We start from the raw sequence: 17,500 nt of genomic DNA, 5'->3' as shown, positions 1-17,500 counted from the left end.
CGAAATTCCACTTGTTTCGTTTAACGTAAAGCCTTTTAAATATAATCAAAACGTTCCCGTGTTTCTGCGGTCTGTGCGCAAAATAATAACGAGTTGAGCTTTATGATTTATGATGAATTGAAAATGGGGGACCCTGATGTAAACAAGATGAAAGTCTTTCTCTGGTCTGCATCCCCTTAACAATTGTATGTACTGAGCTGTACTGTACTGTACCCATTCTGCAATCTGTTAATAAACTTTTCAATCAATCAATCAGTCAGTAGCCTACACCCCGTATATTCCGATAACGCTATATAAACCATGCTGCATTCATTCTGAGAGAAAGATCTATTATTCCAAATGCTATTTATAGGGTTTTGATCATAATTACACTACTGTTGCTATTTTACAATTAACTATAATGAATTACGGTTCATACAGAACATGCCAGTGTTATTATGCACAGAAGCTCATTTCCTTGTTGTAATAATATATTCTACCACTGGGCGTCAGCTAAGTGTGGTCCGAGCTGTGCGTACACATAAGCACAAAGTCAAGTTCAAGTTGAAATTGATGAATCCCACTCTTTGCTTAGAAATGATCGTACGCACAGGGTAAGCCCAAATCTGTGCGTAAGACACGTTGATGAATGAGGGCCCTGGACATTTACACCAGGCGTTGCAGGGCCAAGGCTAAGAGAATAGTCTCTATAGCAGTGTTCACCAACCTTTTTAAGCCCAAGATAACTTTTTTTTTTTTTGGTGAAGGCAAGATCTACCTGTTGAAGCGTTGAGAAAAAGACAGCCAAGATTGTACTTTAAACTAAATTACTTTTATTTGCCTGTATTGTAATTACATGCAATGCTTTGGTCCAACATTAAAACGTCAAAGTAGAACTGTAATATGTACTTTCTCAGTCAGTGCTAAGTGCAGTCATCTTATGCAGCATCACTTTTCACATCAAAACTAAATTAGAACTGTAATGTGGACTCTCAGGGAAAGATCTAAAAAAATAAATAAATAAAATTGTTTTTATTTTTTACATCTTTTTTTTTCAGGGAAAGATCTACAGAGAAGGTCTCAAAGATCGACCAGTCGATCGCGATCCACGGGTTGGTGACCTCTGCTCTATAGACTCTAGCCACCCAAACAACTGCCTCTTTGCACTGCTGCGGTCAGGCAAGCAGCAGGATGCTCAATGACTCTATTGCTACTGTTTGCTATCGTCCCCCCAGGGCTGTGTTCCAGATGGCATCAAGGCGACCTCCCGCTGGGACTTTCTTTTTGTGGTTGTTGTTGTTGGTTTCACGCAATTTAACGCTGATTTGACCTAAGCCAAACCCTAAGCGTCTTTATCTCCGGCAGCCTGGGTCGTCCCTGTGGACCGTCAACAGTCTCTCCACAACAACAACAATGCCTGATGGGGAGCAGATGCCTTGGAATCCCTTCTGCACTCTACTCCACGTGACATGTGGTGGCTTACACAGCCACACACCTGCTGTGCAACCCAGAAGGATCTCCAAAAGAGTCAGCTTTGTGCAGGGATTCAGAACTGACAACCATGTGTTTTTTTTTATTACACTGAGGGAGAGGGCCGTCCTGGGCCCCGTTCCCCGTACCTGGCTAACTGAGTTAGCCGGATAATTTTCAGCATAGCTTGACTTAAGCCAGACTTTTCCATTCCCTGACGCTCGATTGTCTAAATCACTATGACAACAGATCAAAAAGTTTGAACCTGGTCGAGGGCAGGGTTAAGTTCAGTTAGCTGGATGAACTTAACCCTTGTCATGACAAACCAATAAAAAATCACGAATTAACCGGTGGCTACAACAACACACAGTAACTACATGCATCATTGTTTACAATGAACGGTGGGGCTAATTGAAAGGACTGGACACGGACAAGTTAAACTAACCTAAAGTTAGTTGTTCACCAACAATCTACAGACAAACAAACACAGATGTAAATGCCCAAAACCCCCACCACCTCCTAATAGACAGTCTCCTCCCCACCGCATGTATATATTTCTCTCCCACCCACCCACCCCCTCCTAATGTACAGTCCCCTCCCCATCATATGTATATACTCTGTCAGGATCTAGGGGTAACAGTACTGTATATTTGAATACCGTTTATGTCACAAATGTATCAGTACTAATTACCTATATGTCCCTATGCCATAAATGTCATGTATGTTGTGTATGTCATAAATGTCTATATGAATTGAAAATGGGGGACCCTGATGGAAACAAGACTAACGTCTTTCTCAGGTCTGCATCCCCTTAACAATTGTATGTATTGAGCCGTACTGTATTGTACCCATTCTGCAATCTGTTAAATAAAGTTTTCATTCATTCATTCATTCATTCATATTAAATTAATTGATTGCTGTTTAACGTGTCCGTGTCCAGTCCTTTCGATTAGCCCCACCGTTCATTGTAAACAATGATGCATGTAGTTACTGTGTGTTGTTGTAGCCACCGGTTAATTCACGACACGTCATGACAAACCAATTACATAATCCAACATATGTGTAAAGAAACAACATATTCCAGTTAACGGTATATTATTTTAATGATTCGTTACGGCAAAATCAATACTTCCATTTGTATAAATTGCGTTAAGCGGAGCTTAGTATTGCTGCCTGGCTGAGGGGGCTTGTCGCGGCTCATGCGCATGCGATCGCTCGGCCAATCAGAGCAACGCGGAAGGGCTTGTTGCTTGCCGAAAGGATACAAGCGTCCAGGTGGCGTAAATACTTTCGGCAGCCCACTTGTCCTTCCGCATTGCTCTGATTGGCCGAGCGCGTGCATGCGCATGAGCCGCGACAAGCTCCTCAGCCAGGCAGGAATACTAAGCTCCGCTTAACGCAATTTATACAAATGGAAGTATTGATTACGCCGTAACGAATCATTCAAAAAAATATACCGTTAACTGGAATATGTTGTTTCTTTACACATATGTTGGATTATGTAATTGGTTTGTCATGACAAACCAATAAAAAATCGCGCGACTCTGGCATCTCATCAACGACCCTCCTATTGTACTCCATCAACGAATAAAACCAAAATACACCCACCACCTGCCAGGCCCCGCCCCTTTAGTGGCGTACTATAAAGTACTAGGCGTGGTCACCACTCACTCTTCCTCGGAAAAAATCGTTTCCAAGAAAAGATTCCCCAAGGGAACTCAGGGCACGCTAAGAGCGGGACGCTTAGCCAGTACTCATATACCTAGGTTATATACATAACCTGTCGTTATATTTCGTATTGGCATCGCGTCCCGCTCTTAAGCCATTCCGAGATATGGGGTAGAGTGGACGTGAGGCCCGACAGATGCACCCCCTGAGGACCCGTAAGCCCACATCAAGGGGGAGGGGAGTCCCGTCACCCCATCCTTCCTAATGAAGAGAGGGCGCAGTCAACTCCACCCGAGTGCGAACAAGAGGGAACTAGAACCCCTTGAACACACAGCACAGGCGGAACCATGTGTGACCTAACACACTGTGGCCCATACCCACACACTCCTGCTACCCTACCAAAGGACGGTGTGGTATAATATATTGTCCTCATGTAAATATACTCCCCTCCCCTGTGTCCCCCTTACCTGTGCCCCCCCCCTCTCTGTGGAATAAGACATTCCCCTCCCCTTTCTCCCCAAACCTGTACCCCCCCCCCCCCCATCTGACCTATCAAATGGGACCACACCCCCCCCCCTGTTACCTATATAGATCTCCTCCCGAGATCTATCCAGGTCTTCTCACCTGGGTCATTTCAGCTGATCACCTGGGGGAAGCCCTCAGCCATTCTCTCTATGTAATCTATCTGTTTGGTTAATAAACCTTTGTTATTATCCAAACCTCGATTGACTGAGAACATTCTTCATCAGGATATCTACAAATATCCCACAATTGGCGTCTACGAACTTGTGACGGACTCTTGCGTCCTACCGGCGTGCTGTATCATTTCAGCTATACAGAGAAAAGTGAGTATAATAGATGGTCGACCAAAAATGTATGGCAAGGAATTAAAACCTTCCCGCTTTTCTCTGTGCCAGGTGAATATTACAGAATGTTGTCAAATATTGAGATCATGGCTGAGTAAGAATAATGTGCATTAATATATCTGATCTGTATTGAGAATCGTTACCAGGGCGCGCGTGCACCTGGGTCCTTATCAGGCGGTTCTGAGAGGATGGGTTATATGTGCTATTCCCAAAAGTTTAGGCACAAAGGTTGAAGTGCTATTCCAGGTCGAGTCGGAGCCGACCAAAAGCTAAGGCACACAATACAGGTTGTTGGATTGCTAACCCAAGTCTAATTCAGACTGAAATATAGGCAACAAAAGGAGATACGTGAGCTTATTAGAGTGATATCATTGGAAAACGCTACTCTCTTAGAAACTATTCTGTGATTCTTTTGGCAAAGAGGCGGGAAGTTAGGACCGAGAAGCTGTTATAATCTAATTAGATTTAACAGAGTAACGTCATATATTCATAGATGCAACCTCAAACTAAGCTCACAATCTCTTCCATTCCTGAAAACGATGTATTTGGATTAAATTAACCAATTGATCATACAGATAGCGGGAAGATGATCACGCGATGTCCTAGTAGTACATGATTACGCGATGCCCCGGGAGTACGTAAATGTACATTAAACGGGACATCAGTCGCGGAAAGTACATTAAACTGGACATTAGTCGCGAGTTGAAGAGACCGAGAGTATGATTAAACGGTATATTCACATCTAATATATCGCTGGTAAATTTCGAAGTCAGGTTTGGTCGTTATGACTTTAATAACGATGTATAGTTATATATCAAGGGATAAATGCCTTGTCGCAGCAGATGCTGGTCGACTAAACGAACAGCGATCCAATACTGTCAGATATACACACACGTTAACTTATATGTATTATTGTTGTTTTGTCTGTTTAAAGTCTCGTTTGTATGTGCACAGTATAGAACCCGCCGCGGTGCTGTATTGAGTAAAGAAACCGACGGATAGCGCGACGAGCATAGGGAGACTAGTACCGTTATACAGAGGATAACATTGAGGTGCAACTCACGGGACAAACTAGGATAGTAATTTCCGGAATCAACAAAACCGGCCCACGGGAACGACCATTTGGGGAAGTATAGTTTTATCGTTTCAGTTTGTTTACGTTTCACATATGCACAGGCGCGTTCATTCGGTAACAAAACGCTGGTTTAGGAATTCCAGGCTATTGAGAGCTCGTGGGAAAAATACTGTATGAATTGCAAAGCGTTATTTCCGAGGCGAATGAGAACGCACGAACGTCGCTTGGAGCGATGACGTCACGCTATGCGCGCCGTGAAGTTATGATTTTATATGAAACTATCCATAGGCGAACGTAAAGTTTAATGTGCCCAAGACCGAGGGTGCGTGAAATCCACGTGTAGTATATGTTTTATTTGTATATGTATGTGCGCGTTGCTATTGGAAAATGTTGAGTTGCGGTGGCGAGATGCAGAAGAGTGTTTCCAGGGTTGCATTATCCCAGACCACCGGAGAAACGAACCGAACATTGCATTGACGACACGTAACGTGCTACAGCCTCAGGAACCACTATTCGATTAAAGATACACATGGGCACAAAAGGGGGTAAGTTAATAGGGTTATTCAATAACTGAACTGAACTGTGAGGATCCAACGTCAACACAACAGCTTTCCCCGGTGAGTATGAAAATCATAAATATAGATGCTTTGATTGATTGATTGAAAATTTTATTAACAGATTGCAGAATGGGTACAATACAGTACAGCTCAATACACACAATTGTTATGGGGATGCAGACCAGAGAAAGACTTTTGTCTTGTTTACATCAGGGTCCCCCATTTTCAATTCATCAGGACATATATGACATACATGACATACAGATAGTCAGTACTGCTACATCTATACATTTATAATATAGAAAGACTTTCGTCTTGTTTACATCAGGGTCCCCCATTTTCAATTCATCAGGACATATATGACATACATGACATACAGATAGTCAGTACTGCTACATCTATACATTTATAATATAGAAAGACTTTCGTCTTGTTTACATCAGGGTCCCCCATTTTCAATTCATCAGGACATATATGACATACAGATAATCAGTACTGCTACATCTATACATTTATGACATACCAGATTTGCAAATTCAGTACTGTTTGTGATACAAAAGGAGTCAAGAAAAGAGAGTATATACATTTGACGTATAAACTATACATACACAACTATCATCTCAGTTACAGTAAATTACAACTATCTCAGATCACTTGAATGTTTATGTTGCTTTAATTTACACATTATAAGTCACATAAAGCTAGTTTTAAATAGGATTCTAATCAACACAACCCAGACAGTCAAAGCGTCACTAACATATTTTTGTGTTTACAGGAAGCAAGCAGACAATCAGGAGAGGCAGACGGATTTAACTCTAAATTGAATTACAAAGCAGTGTTTAAACACACCTGTACCACAAAAGACTGAAACTCCAACAATTTGCATGTCAACCGAAGATGGTGTGGAGCTGAGAGACAATCGATTGACCATTTAAAACAAATCTGCATCCAAACACCCACATGTAAATTGTGTTTACAGGAAGCAAACAGACAATCAAGAGACAGAAAGGGACTGAGTTAATCTACATTAGAACACAAAGCAGTTTGGAGCTAAAGGGAAATCAATTGTGAGACGATAGCAGACACTATTCAAGTTGGGCACTTGAAACCCACAGGGTATGGCGTGAGAGAAACAAAGCAATGCAAATGCTCTGCACTATGACCACAGGCTTGGTGGACTCACATGACAATGGATGGAACCACTTAGTTAACATGAATCAGACAATAGTGATGAATTTGCAGTCATGAAAGGCACCATATTTCCCATACTAACAAAATAACATAACTTGCATGCTATCCCCTCCTTCTATTTTCTGCTTTATAACCAATAACATTCATAACTATTCTTTTAACAACTAATACATTTCCATGACTGCAAAATATCAACCACCAAAATTGAAACACAATTATCTAAATGTACAAGGTATACACATACATTGATCATTTAGCTGACACTTTTATCCAAAAGCGACTCACAGGTTCTGTATGACAGGACATCAAAAAGGGCACAACTCTATCAGCTGAGTAACAATGGTCATCAAAGTGTTGAGTGCTACAGTGTAGGTTAGTTTATTAGGACAAATGCATGACAGTAAGGTTAGCTAGGGTTAGAATGATTTGTATCAGTTGAAAGCAGGATAATCATTTACACAATGATTATCAAAATGCACAAGGTATATTAGAGGTAATTAAATTAATACTACTTAAGAGTAGACGAGAAAATGAATGATTGTTTTTCATGCAAAATTAACTGGCTGCCTAGATTTTATGTTTTTCCCCCATGCTAAATTATGATGAGCACACTAGAGGTGTGAGGAAAGCCAGAGAAGTCGTGACGAGGTAAGTATCCTGAGGTACACCCATCGCACGCATCCTGAGGTAAGATCAACTTCAATTTGACATCACAGATTATAAAGATAAAGAGAAATTTTCTGATTCCATGCAAAGATCGGATCCAAACGATATCAAATGCATGATGGTATTACACAATGAATTGAATTAACCCTAAATGATTTTCCTCTTTAGCAGAAAGGCGTTGAATCATTTATGTGAGGAGGTTTTCTAAGGCAGTTTTTTATCATCCTCAGATCATAAATTGGTGAGAGGACAGGACGAGTGAGACGACGCGTGACCTGAACCACGAACGACGGCGCGACCAGGCAAGGAGGAACACAACCGACGACAGCAACCGTGGGAGAGCCGCCATCCAACCCAGCCCACAGACGTCCCCAAGAAAGTGGAGCAGGGGACCACGAAGGAGACTGACCAAGGAGACACTGACGAAGAGGAGATCAACCTTTGACGGCCTCCACCCCGGCACTGCAGACCACGGCAGACCAAACCCATCACCTGCAAGATGGATTCCGATGATAAGCTTCTCATCTGGTGAGAGAGAGCGTCCTACTGACTAGCCACTACACCGGCGGGCCCTCGCCCTCCATCAAGTGGTACCGCAATGACGAGGAGAGGACAGCAAAACCAGCACAACACATTCAAAAACGGTGACCCTTGACAAGGTACACAGGGAGTGGACGGCGACATCCTGTAAGCCCCCTCTGAATGATGGAGGAGTGAATGTTCCCGACTGCACCGTCAAGAAGAGAGACATCATCATCAGAGACCTGTGGACCAAGAGGCATCTGAACGCCACATTGTCCACATTATTATGTATTTATTTAAATTTTACTGTGTTACTGTATTACATCACATTTGAATTACTTAGGTTACAAAATTGTATTGTCAGACAAGAAAGAATCAGTTGGTTTATTCTCTCATAGAAGAGGACATGTAACGTTGTTGTTTTGCACCTGTATGGTGAACCATTGATAGTATATGCACTAGAATTACATACAGAAGCGATGCATAAGACGTTTTATCTCCTCATTTATAGAGAAGAAATGGAGAAAATTGCCTGATTCTAAGTAAAGACCAACAAAACTGAGGCAATCACAGATGAAAGTGACACTCAAACTCAGGTTAAATACAACTGGATCCTAAGTAATTTCATCAAGAATCATTATAAAATGTGCATATATATATTTTTTGAACAGTTTCCCATAATCAATCATGTTAGTTTTATTAACCACCAGGTTAACGGTTGTTAAAATGTTTTTGTACACATTAGCCTTATGTGTAAATCCTATTCCTGCACACAATTTTGTTGTTCACCCTGTGCACTCTGACCACACAGAGACAGTGCATGTATTTAATTGGTTTATTACGATGCCTGTATGTACAACCATCACATTAGCTCCCCTGAGTCACGACATGAACGACTGAAGGCATGCCAAGATATATGCCCAGCTATAGCTTCTAATGATTATATTAATTATTGTTTGATATCAGAGTTGAGGACCACTCATTGATATAGATATTTTGAGCGATTAATAAAAGAAAAGGGTGATATCTATTCCCACATCTCTGATATCAAAATAACACAGACCGCAGTCCAGTCGATCATGTCATGAATCATGTATATAAATAATTCTATTTTAAACTGTTATGCCAACCAACATCACATCGGCCAAAATATTATTATTATTTTAATTATTTTCTATTTTCACTTTTACCTGTTCCAAACAATCCTGGTATATTATACATTAATCTCACCCACATTATAACAGAGAAAAGTGAGTATTGTGGTATAATATATTGTCCTCATGTAAATATACTCCCCTCCCCTGTGTCCCCCTTACCTGTGCCCCCCCCCCCTCTCTGTGGAATAAGACATTCCCCTCCCCTTTCTCCCCAAACCTGTACCCCCCCCCCATCTGACCTATCAAATGGGACCACACCCCCCCCCTGTTACCTATATAGATCTCCTCCCGAGATCTATCCAGGTCTTCTCACCTGGGTCATTTCAGCTGATCACCTGGGGGAAGCCCTCAGCCATTCTCTCTATGTAATCTATCTGTTTGGTTAATAAACCTTTGTTATTATCCAAACCTCGGTTGACTGAGAACAGTCTTCATCAGGATATCTACAAATATCCCACAACGGGAAGCAGGAAAGGCCACAGACCTCAGAATCGCCTGGGAGACAGAACCCCCGGTCATGTCCATGAGGTAAAACCTTACGAAGGGACCCGGGGAGGACCATGAAGCTGCAGCACAGATGTCCTCCACCGAGGCCCCACCCAGCAGAGCGGCAGAGGCTGCCACCCCACGAGTGGAGTGCGCCCTGACGCCCCCAGGGGGAGCCAGCCCGGCCAACGTGTAGCAAAGGGCAATGCCCTCGCACAACCAATGGGACAGGCGCTGTTTCGATAGTGCCTTACCAGCACGAGAACCACCGTAACAGACAAAAAGCTGATCGGTAGCCCTGAGGCCCTGAGTACGGCTGAGGTAAATACCCAAAGCCCGGACCGGACATGACAGGTGAAGGCCCGCCTCCAACTCACTAGCGTGAGGAGGTGGATGAAACGCCTGAACCACAATATCCCTGGAGCGGAAGGAACTCCGGATATTTTTAGGCACGAAGGCAGGATTAGGCCGCAGAGTGGCACCGCAATCGGAACGAAAAGACAGACACTCTGGTCGTACCGAGAGAGCACAAAGCTCACCCACGCGTTTAGCGGAGGTGACGGCCAGCAAGAACGTGGTCTTGAACGACAGCTGTTCCAACGGCGCTTGCTCAAGAGGCTCAAACGGGGCCAAGGACAACCGACCGAGGACCAATTGAAGATCCCAACTCGGAGCCAAAGAGCGTTTTACCGGCTTAACGCGTCGAGCGCCAAGCAGGAAACGCTTCACAAGAGGGTGGCTGAACAAAACATCACCCTCAAATCCCTCATGATAAGAGGAAATGGCTGCTGCATATACTCTCACCGTCGAAGCCGACAGTCTATCAAGGAGAGACTGGAGGTAAACAAGGACAGCATCCAGGGGGCAGGACACCGGGTCCCTGCCCCCCGCCTTACACCACTCTTGGAACATACGCCATCTGCCCGCGTAAAGCGCAACAGTGGAGGGAGCATGCGCATTCCGGATGGTATCAACCACAGAAGGGTCCATCCTCTCCAGATTTACCCTCTCACCAGCCACACCATCAGATGTTGGCCCAACACCGGGTACTGAAACAGCGACCCGTGTGCTTGAGAGAGGGCCGTCGCCGACCAAGGAATAAGCCATGGCGGAGCTACCAGTAGCTGGATCAGGACCGGGAACCACACTGCCGTGCTCCGGTCCGGCGCGACCAGGATCACCATCCTGTGCTCCCTCCGTATCCGCTCCAACAGCTGACCCAACAGATGTAGAGGAGGAAAAGCGTACAGAAGGCCGGGCGGCCATGGAAACATCGAGAAGGCATCCACTCCCAAGGGGGGATGATCTGCCCGACTGACCGAGAACCACAAGGGGCACTTGTGAGAGCGTCGGCTTGCAAACAGATCCACTGAAGCCTCCCCGAAGCGACCCCAGATCTGCCTGACTATATCGTGGCGCAGTTCCCACTCGTCGCAACGAGGACCGCCCGAGACATCATATCCGCGCCCACATTCTCCATACCAGGGATGTGGAGCGCCCTCAGACTGCGCAGCCTGCGAGATGCCCATAGACAGAGTTCGACCGCCGCCCGGTGCAGGCGGATGGATCGAGTCCCACCCTGCCTGTTTATATACGCCGCTGCCGTCATACTGTCCGTTCTGACCAGAACGTGCTCGCCTACCACCAGGTGGACGAACCGTTTGAGGACCAGGAGGACCGCCCTCAATTCCAACACATTGATGTGCAGGGTAGACCGGGCAGCATGGACCGTCCAGCTGCCCCCCACTGCGTTGGTCCGACACGTCCCTCCCCAACCCGTGAGGGAAGCGTCGGTGAAGACCGTGACGTGTGAGCGCCTGCTGCCCATGGGGACCCCAATGGTGAGGATACCAGGCCTCCTCCAATGGGCGAGATCCCCCCATATCGACAAAGGAACCGTCAACCTTTTCCATTTGTCCCTCACCGAGTCTATTCTCATACTGGAGAACCACCTCTGTATCCTCCTCATGAAGAGGAGGCCAAGAGGAACCACCGTGTGAGCAGATGCCATCATACCGAGCAGGCGCATCACTTGCAGCGCCGTGACCGTCTTTCCAAGACGGAAACCCCCGAGCGCGTGTAGGATAGACACCCTCCGTTGCTCCGAGAGGGTTACAATCATGGGCCTCGACCTCAACGTCAAGCCCAAGTACTCCACCTGTTGACTGGGAAGAGGCGTACTCTCCATGTAACAGAATAACTTGTCAAATGCTTCAGTGTCGGGTTGTGCCCAATAGGAACTGGCATTGGACACTGACACTGGGCTGTGTGAGTGCTTATGTGACTTCTACACAGTTTCTGACTTTTAGCCAAAACAACAAAAACAATGTGAACATAAGGCATCGAGAATGTCCAGGAAGACAGTGGAAGAGAGGAGATGACAGAAGAGAAGCAGGCTAACTAGAAGAATCCATACTCAGTCAATTTTTCGATACTCAGTGCTAAGGGGCGTGATTTGGTCTGTAGTCAAAAGGCACAGAGATTTAATACCCAGCCTCAAGGGTGAACCATCTCTCTCTCTCTCTCTCGCTCTGTGTGTGTGTCTCGCTCTCTCTCTCTGCGTATTTCTCTATCTCTGTCTCTCTCTCTCTGTCTCTCTCTCTCTCTCTCTCTCTCTCTCTCTCTCTCTCGCTTGCTCTGTGCGTGTGTCTCTCTCTCTCTCACTCTCTCTCACTCTGTGTGTGTCTCTCTCTCCCTCTCCCTCTTCCTCTCCCTCTCCCTCTCTCTCTCTCTATCTCTCTCTCTCTCTCTCGCTCTGTGTGTGTGTGTCTCGCTCTCCCCCTCCCTCTCTCTCTCTCTCTCTCTCTCTCTCTCTCTCTCTCTCTCTCTCTCTCTCTCTCTCTCTCTCTCTCTCTTTCTCTCTCTCTCGCTCTCTCTCTCGCCCTGGATGTTGTCCAACCTACTATGATCTCTTCCAGTTTGAATTAAGTGATGACATCATTGCCCCGAGGTCCGATGTCCAAGGGGCCATTTCCCTGAGTATGACAGGTCGTGTCATCCCTGGTGTCATCCCCTTAGAGCACGTCATTATCAAGAACCTCAGAGGATGTCGAAACCTCTCTCAGCCAAAGTAAACAATATATTTATACGTATATTATAGTGTGTATATATATATATATAACGGTTGTGACATTGTCACCTTAAACTTTGATGCCCCGAGGGAGTTTCATACCCGGGTCTCCCACGCCGCGGGCAACAGCACAGACCGATATACCAAGAAGTGAACTCACTGCTTGATAACGTGTCTATGTGTCTTTTGAGGATGAGTGAGTTTAACCCATAGTACCGCTACTCAACCCAGTCACTTCACAACATCTGAAGTCCATCGTGACTGCGCTTCGCGGTACCATCCGTTACACTCACCCCCTTAAACTCACTCCACTCCACCCAAGGCATCCGGGGTCAGACTAACACAGTCTTGGAGTGCTTTGGACTAACACAGTCTTGGGGTGCTTTGGACTAACACAGTATTGGGGTGCCTAGGACTAACAAAGACATTTCACTATCATCCATCCCCTCAACACCTCCTGTTTCCCCTTCCTACGAGGAAGGTACCTAGAGGAGGCAAGGGAAGAAAGGAAGGAAGCAAGGAAGGAGAGGAACAGAGAGAAGGAGGGAAGTACAGTAGGCTAAAACCGGAGCTGAGATGAGTTGTCAGTAGATGCTAAAATATGAATGTGCATACCCTTGTGTGTGTTTGCTTTTGTTCTTTTAAGATGCTGTATTTGAAAGAAAATGTTTGACATTATACATCAGTTGATCACCCATTCTGTCAGCCTTTCAACAAAACGAAGCAGAGCACCTTCATTGTGGGTTAGAAGTACCATCGATTCCTTCTTTTGCCGGACTATTGATTGCACTTCGAGGGCACGCAAAGTTTAACACAAGTTCAGAAAAATCTATAGCTTGTGTATTTGTGTGCTTGCTTGTGTAGGTGTGTGTGTGTGTGTGTGTGTGTGTGTGTGCACATTATTATAAAATTAGTCATCAGCTTAACCTGTTCCACACGATGTGAAAATCCGCATAAAATATATACCTAGGTAAATGGAATATTGCTCCACTTCTACAAGGGCTATTTGCATATTCTTGGTATCTAGGTACATCTATGGACTTCAGGGAATGTATTCACAGTGTCAGAAATATTGTGTCTATTACTAGGCTTGCTTAAATTGTGATGAAACAAAGGAGAATATGAATTATGATTTGTCTTTGCATCTTTGACAGTGAATAACACCATGATAATAATGACCAAACTTAAAAAACTGCCACTGATCTCGTTCAGTACCCTCTTGAGATCATGTGTACAAAAAAATCGAAGGAAATTAATAAAGGGAAGATGATAAAACCGAAGGTTCTGTAGATACAGCACTGAATTCTCCCATCCGGACCAATGCAATTAAATAAATATTAATATATTATAGAATATAGAATAGATGCTTATACATTACCTTATTATAGCCAATTCACACATTTATATATATATACATATATTATCTTTCAAATGCCCGAGTTCAATTTGGATTTAGTATCACCAGGCGTGCATAAGAACAGATAATGATATCTACTGTAATCTAGTGTACTTTTTTATTTCCCCCACAGTGCAACCGTTTTGAAACAAATTTCAGATCTAATTGTTCCTACATGCTAACATTAGCGAGGAGAAACTAACTGCGTTTCAATATTTGTCAAAAACGTTACCTTTTGTGTAGGGATGTCCGATATTATCGGCCTACCGATATTGGCATTGAAATGTGATCGGAAAATATCGGTATCGGTTTTTACATTTCTATAACCTTTATTTACCCAGGCAAGCAAGTAAGAACAAATTCTGATTTAATTTATTGTCAAAAGTATGCATAATGTTGTGTTAATTCCACAACAAGAGATATGTAATGTTAATTACCTGAAATTATTCAGTTTTTTGGGGGGGGGGAACCCTGCATATATCGGTATCGGAAATTAAGAGTTGGACAATATCGGTATATCGGTATCGGTAAAAAAGCCAATATCGAGCATCCCTACTTTTGTGGCTTATTATCGCGAATCATAACAATTATTGATATGATTCATTCAGAACGCTGAACTTTGAAAGCCCACAGTATGTGACAGGAAGTGTAGTTCAAAAAAATTCCAACACTGGTCAACAGCTATGCATGTCCTCTACAAAATTTCCATTTCCGTTCCCGGCTTGGATAGACGATCGAAAATCGAAAACTTAAAACTATCTAATGGCACTTTTAACCTATTCCTAAACTAACGTATTGATGATAATATACATTCTACATGCTTTTGTGACATGTTAGTGATGTTAATACTTGAAAACGTTTAAAAATCGAAAATTATATGCAACACTGAAAAATATTGATCTATTACCATAATATCATTTTGGGGTTGGTACCGACCCTAAGGGGTGGAACAGGGGAAGGAGAACAGATATTCTATTAATCAACAGGTGACGTTACTATAGTTGATATGTATACTAATGTACACAAATAAAAGGGCACATCAACTTGGAGTTCCTAGTCGCAAACACGGGTATCTCAACCTCGCAACCCAGAGCGCTATCTGTCCATCCAGATAGTTTGGGTGTGATTTGCCATAGAGATGTCTGTCGTCACTCAAATTAAATGGAGCAAATTGACCCGGTTACTCAAGATAATCCACAGATCAGACATTTCATTAACCCAGGCCCCCCGACCTGCTTGCACTTGTTTGTATTACTCTGTTTGTCTGTATTCTTGATTATTCTTCTGTGAATAAATACACGCTTATTTAGCGTTTCCCTGTTGAACTGGTTGCATTCTCTTATTTATGGGTCCCGTTCCTCTGTTCCCATAACAGTATCCATGTATCCCTATCTCATGTTCTACTATAATATGCTTTTGTTTGTGTTTTTATTCTAATGTTATTTATCTCGCTTATACTGTTTGTATTGCTAACCCTTTTTTTTTTACATAGGGTTTTAGCCTGTACCTCCTGGCAGGGGGACTGCCAATGGAAATGAGCCTTTTGGCAAAAAGTGGGTGCATTTACGTTTTTATTGTATGTTTATTAATGTACGCTGTCCCCCTTGAACAAATAAAGTAAACCTAACCTAAACCTAACCGGATATTAGAGATAGTTTAGTCAGCATGTTATCTACCTGGTAGTTCAGTCAGCATGTTATCTACCTGGTAGTTAAGTCAGCATGTTACCTGGTAGTTCAGTCAGCATGTTATCTACCTGGTAGTTCAGTCAGCATGTTATCTACCTGGTAGTTAAGTCAGCATGTTACCTGGTAGTTCAGTCAGCATGTTATCTACCTGGTAGTTCAGTCAGCATGTTATCTACCTGGTAGTTCAGTCAGCATGTTACCTGGTAGTTCAGTCAGCATGTTATCTACCTGGTAGTTTAGTCAGCATGTTATCTACCTGGTAGTTTAGTCAGCATGTTATCTACCTGGTAGTTCAGTCAGCATGTTATCTACCTGGTAGTTCAGTCAGCATGTTATCTACCTGGTAGTTTAGTCAGCATGTTATCTACCTGGTAGTTTAGTCAGCATGTTATCTACCTGGTAGTTCAGTCAGCATGTTATCTACCTGGTAGTTAAGTCAGCATGTTATCTACCTGGTAATTTAGTCAGCATGTTATCTACCTGGTAGTTCAGTCAGCATGTTACCTGGTAGTTTAGTCAGCATGTTACCTGGTAGTTCAGTCAGCATGTTATCTACCTGGTAGTTCAGTCAGCATGTTACCTGGTAGTTCAGTCAGCATGTTATCTACCTGGTAGTTCAGTCAGCATGTTACCTGGTAGTTCAGTCAGCATGTTACCTGGTAGTTCAGTCAGCATGTTACCTGGTAGTTCAGTCACATGTTACCTGGTAGTTCAGTCAGCATGTTATCTACCTGGTAGTTCAGTCAGCATGTTATCTACCTGGTAGTTCAGTCAGCATGTTATCTACCTGGTAGTTCAGTCAGCATGTTACCTACCTGATAGTTTAGTCAGCATGTTATCTACCTGGTAGTTCAGTCAGCATGTTACCTGGTAGTTCAGTCAGCATGTTATCTACCTGGTAGTTCAGTCAGCATGTTACCTGGTAGTTCAGTCAGCATGTTACCTGGTAGTTCAGTCACATGTTACCTGGTAGTTCAGTCAGCATGTTACCTGGTAGTTCAGTCACATGTTACCTGGGGTTAGGGTTAGGGTTAGGTTAGGCAGCATGTTACCTGGTAGTTAGGGTTAGGGTTAGGGGTCAGCATGTTACCTGGTAGTTAGGGTTAGGGTTACCTGGTAGTTAACCTGTAGTTACCTGGTAGTTGGCCATCTCTATCAGCTGCTCCATGTCCTTGTCCGGGTGCCTCTGCTTCAGCTCCTTCAGGGTGCGAGCCATGTCCCTCCGGGCCTCGTCCTCCTCGTCCTTCACCGCTCCCTCCTCCATCATCACTCCGTCCATCCCTCCGTGGCAGTTCAGCCCCATCTGTCCGTCCAGCTCCAGCATGTCCATCTTGGTGAAGCCGCCGGGCCCCAGGGCCCCCCCCGTCCGGCCCGCCCTCCGTCTCGATGATGATGCCACGGCGCTTGTCGGCCCGGTAACGCTTGCGGACGTACTTGTAGAAGAGTAGCCGGCGGTCGGCCACCCAGGCCTGCACCACGCACAGCGGGAAGAAGAGGAAGGTCAGCACGGCCTCCCACACCTGGGGAGGGAGAGAGGGAGGGAGGGAGGGAGGGAGGGAGAGAGAGAGAGAGAGAGAGAGAGAGAGAGAGGGAGGGAGGGAGGGAGGGAGGGAGGGAGAGAGAGAGAGAGAGAGAGGGAGGAGGGAGAGAGAGAGAGAGAGAGGGAGGGAGGGAGAGAGAGAGAGAGAGAGAGAGAGAGAGAGAGGGAG

The 17,500-nt window shown here is 44.4% G+C and overlaps 1 pseudogene across 1 annotated transcript in view; it reads right to left on the bottom strand.

Annotated features, from left to right (window-relative positions):
• LOC311247981 overlaps positions 1-17,500 on the bottom strand; it is a 45,384-nt pseudogene that overhangs the window by 5,504 nt on the left and 22,380 nt on the right. The window contains exon 6 of the transcript in view: positions 16,927-17,260. The product of the transcript in view is annotated as an uncharacterized misc_RNA (transcript). The remainder of the gene's footprint in view (positions 1-16,926; positions 17,261-17,500) is intronic.

The sequence above is a fragment of the Notolepis coatsorum genome (assembly GCF_963971535.1).
Source record: "Notolepis coatsorum genome assembly, chromosome: 1".
NCBI lineage: Eukaryota > Metazoa > Chordata > Actinopteri > Aulopiformes > Paralepididae > Notolepis > Notolepis coatsorum.
This window is presented reverse-complemented; position numbering and strand designations above follow the sequence as displayed.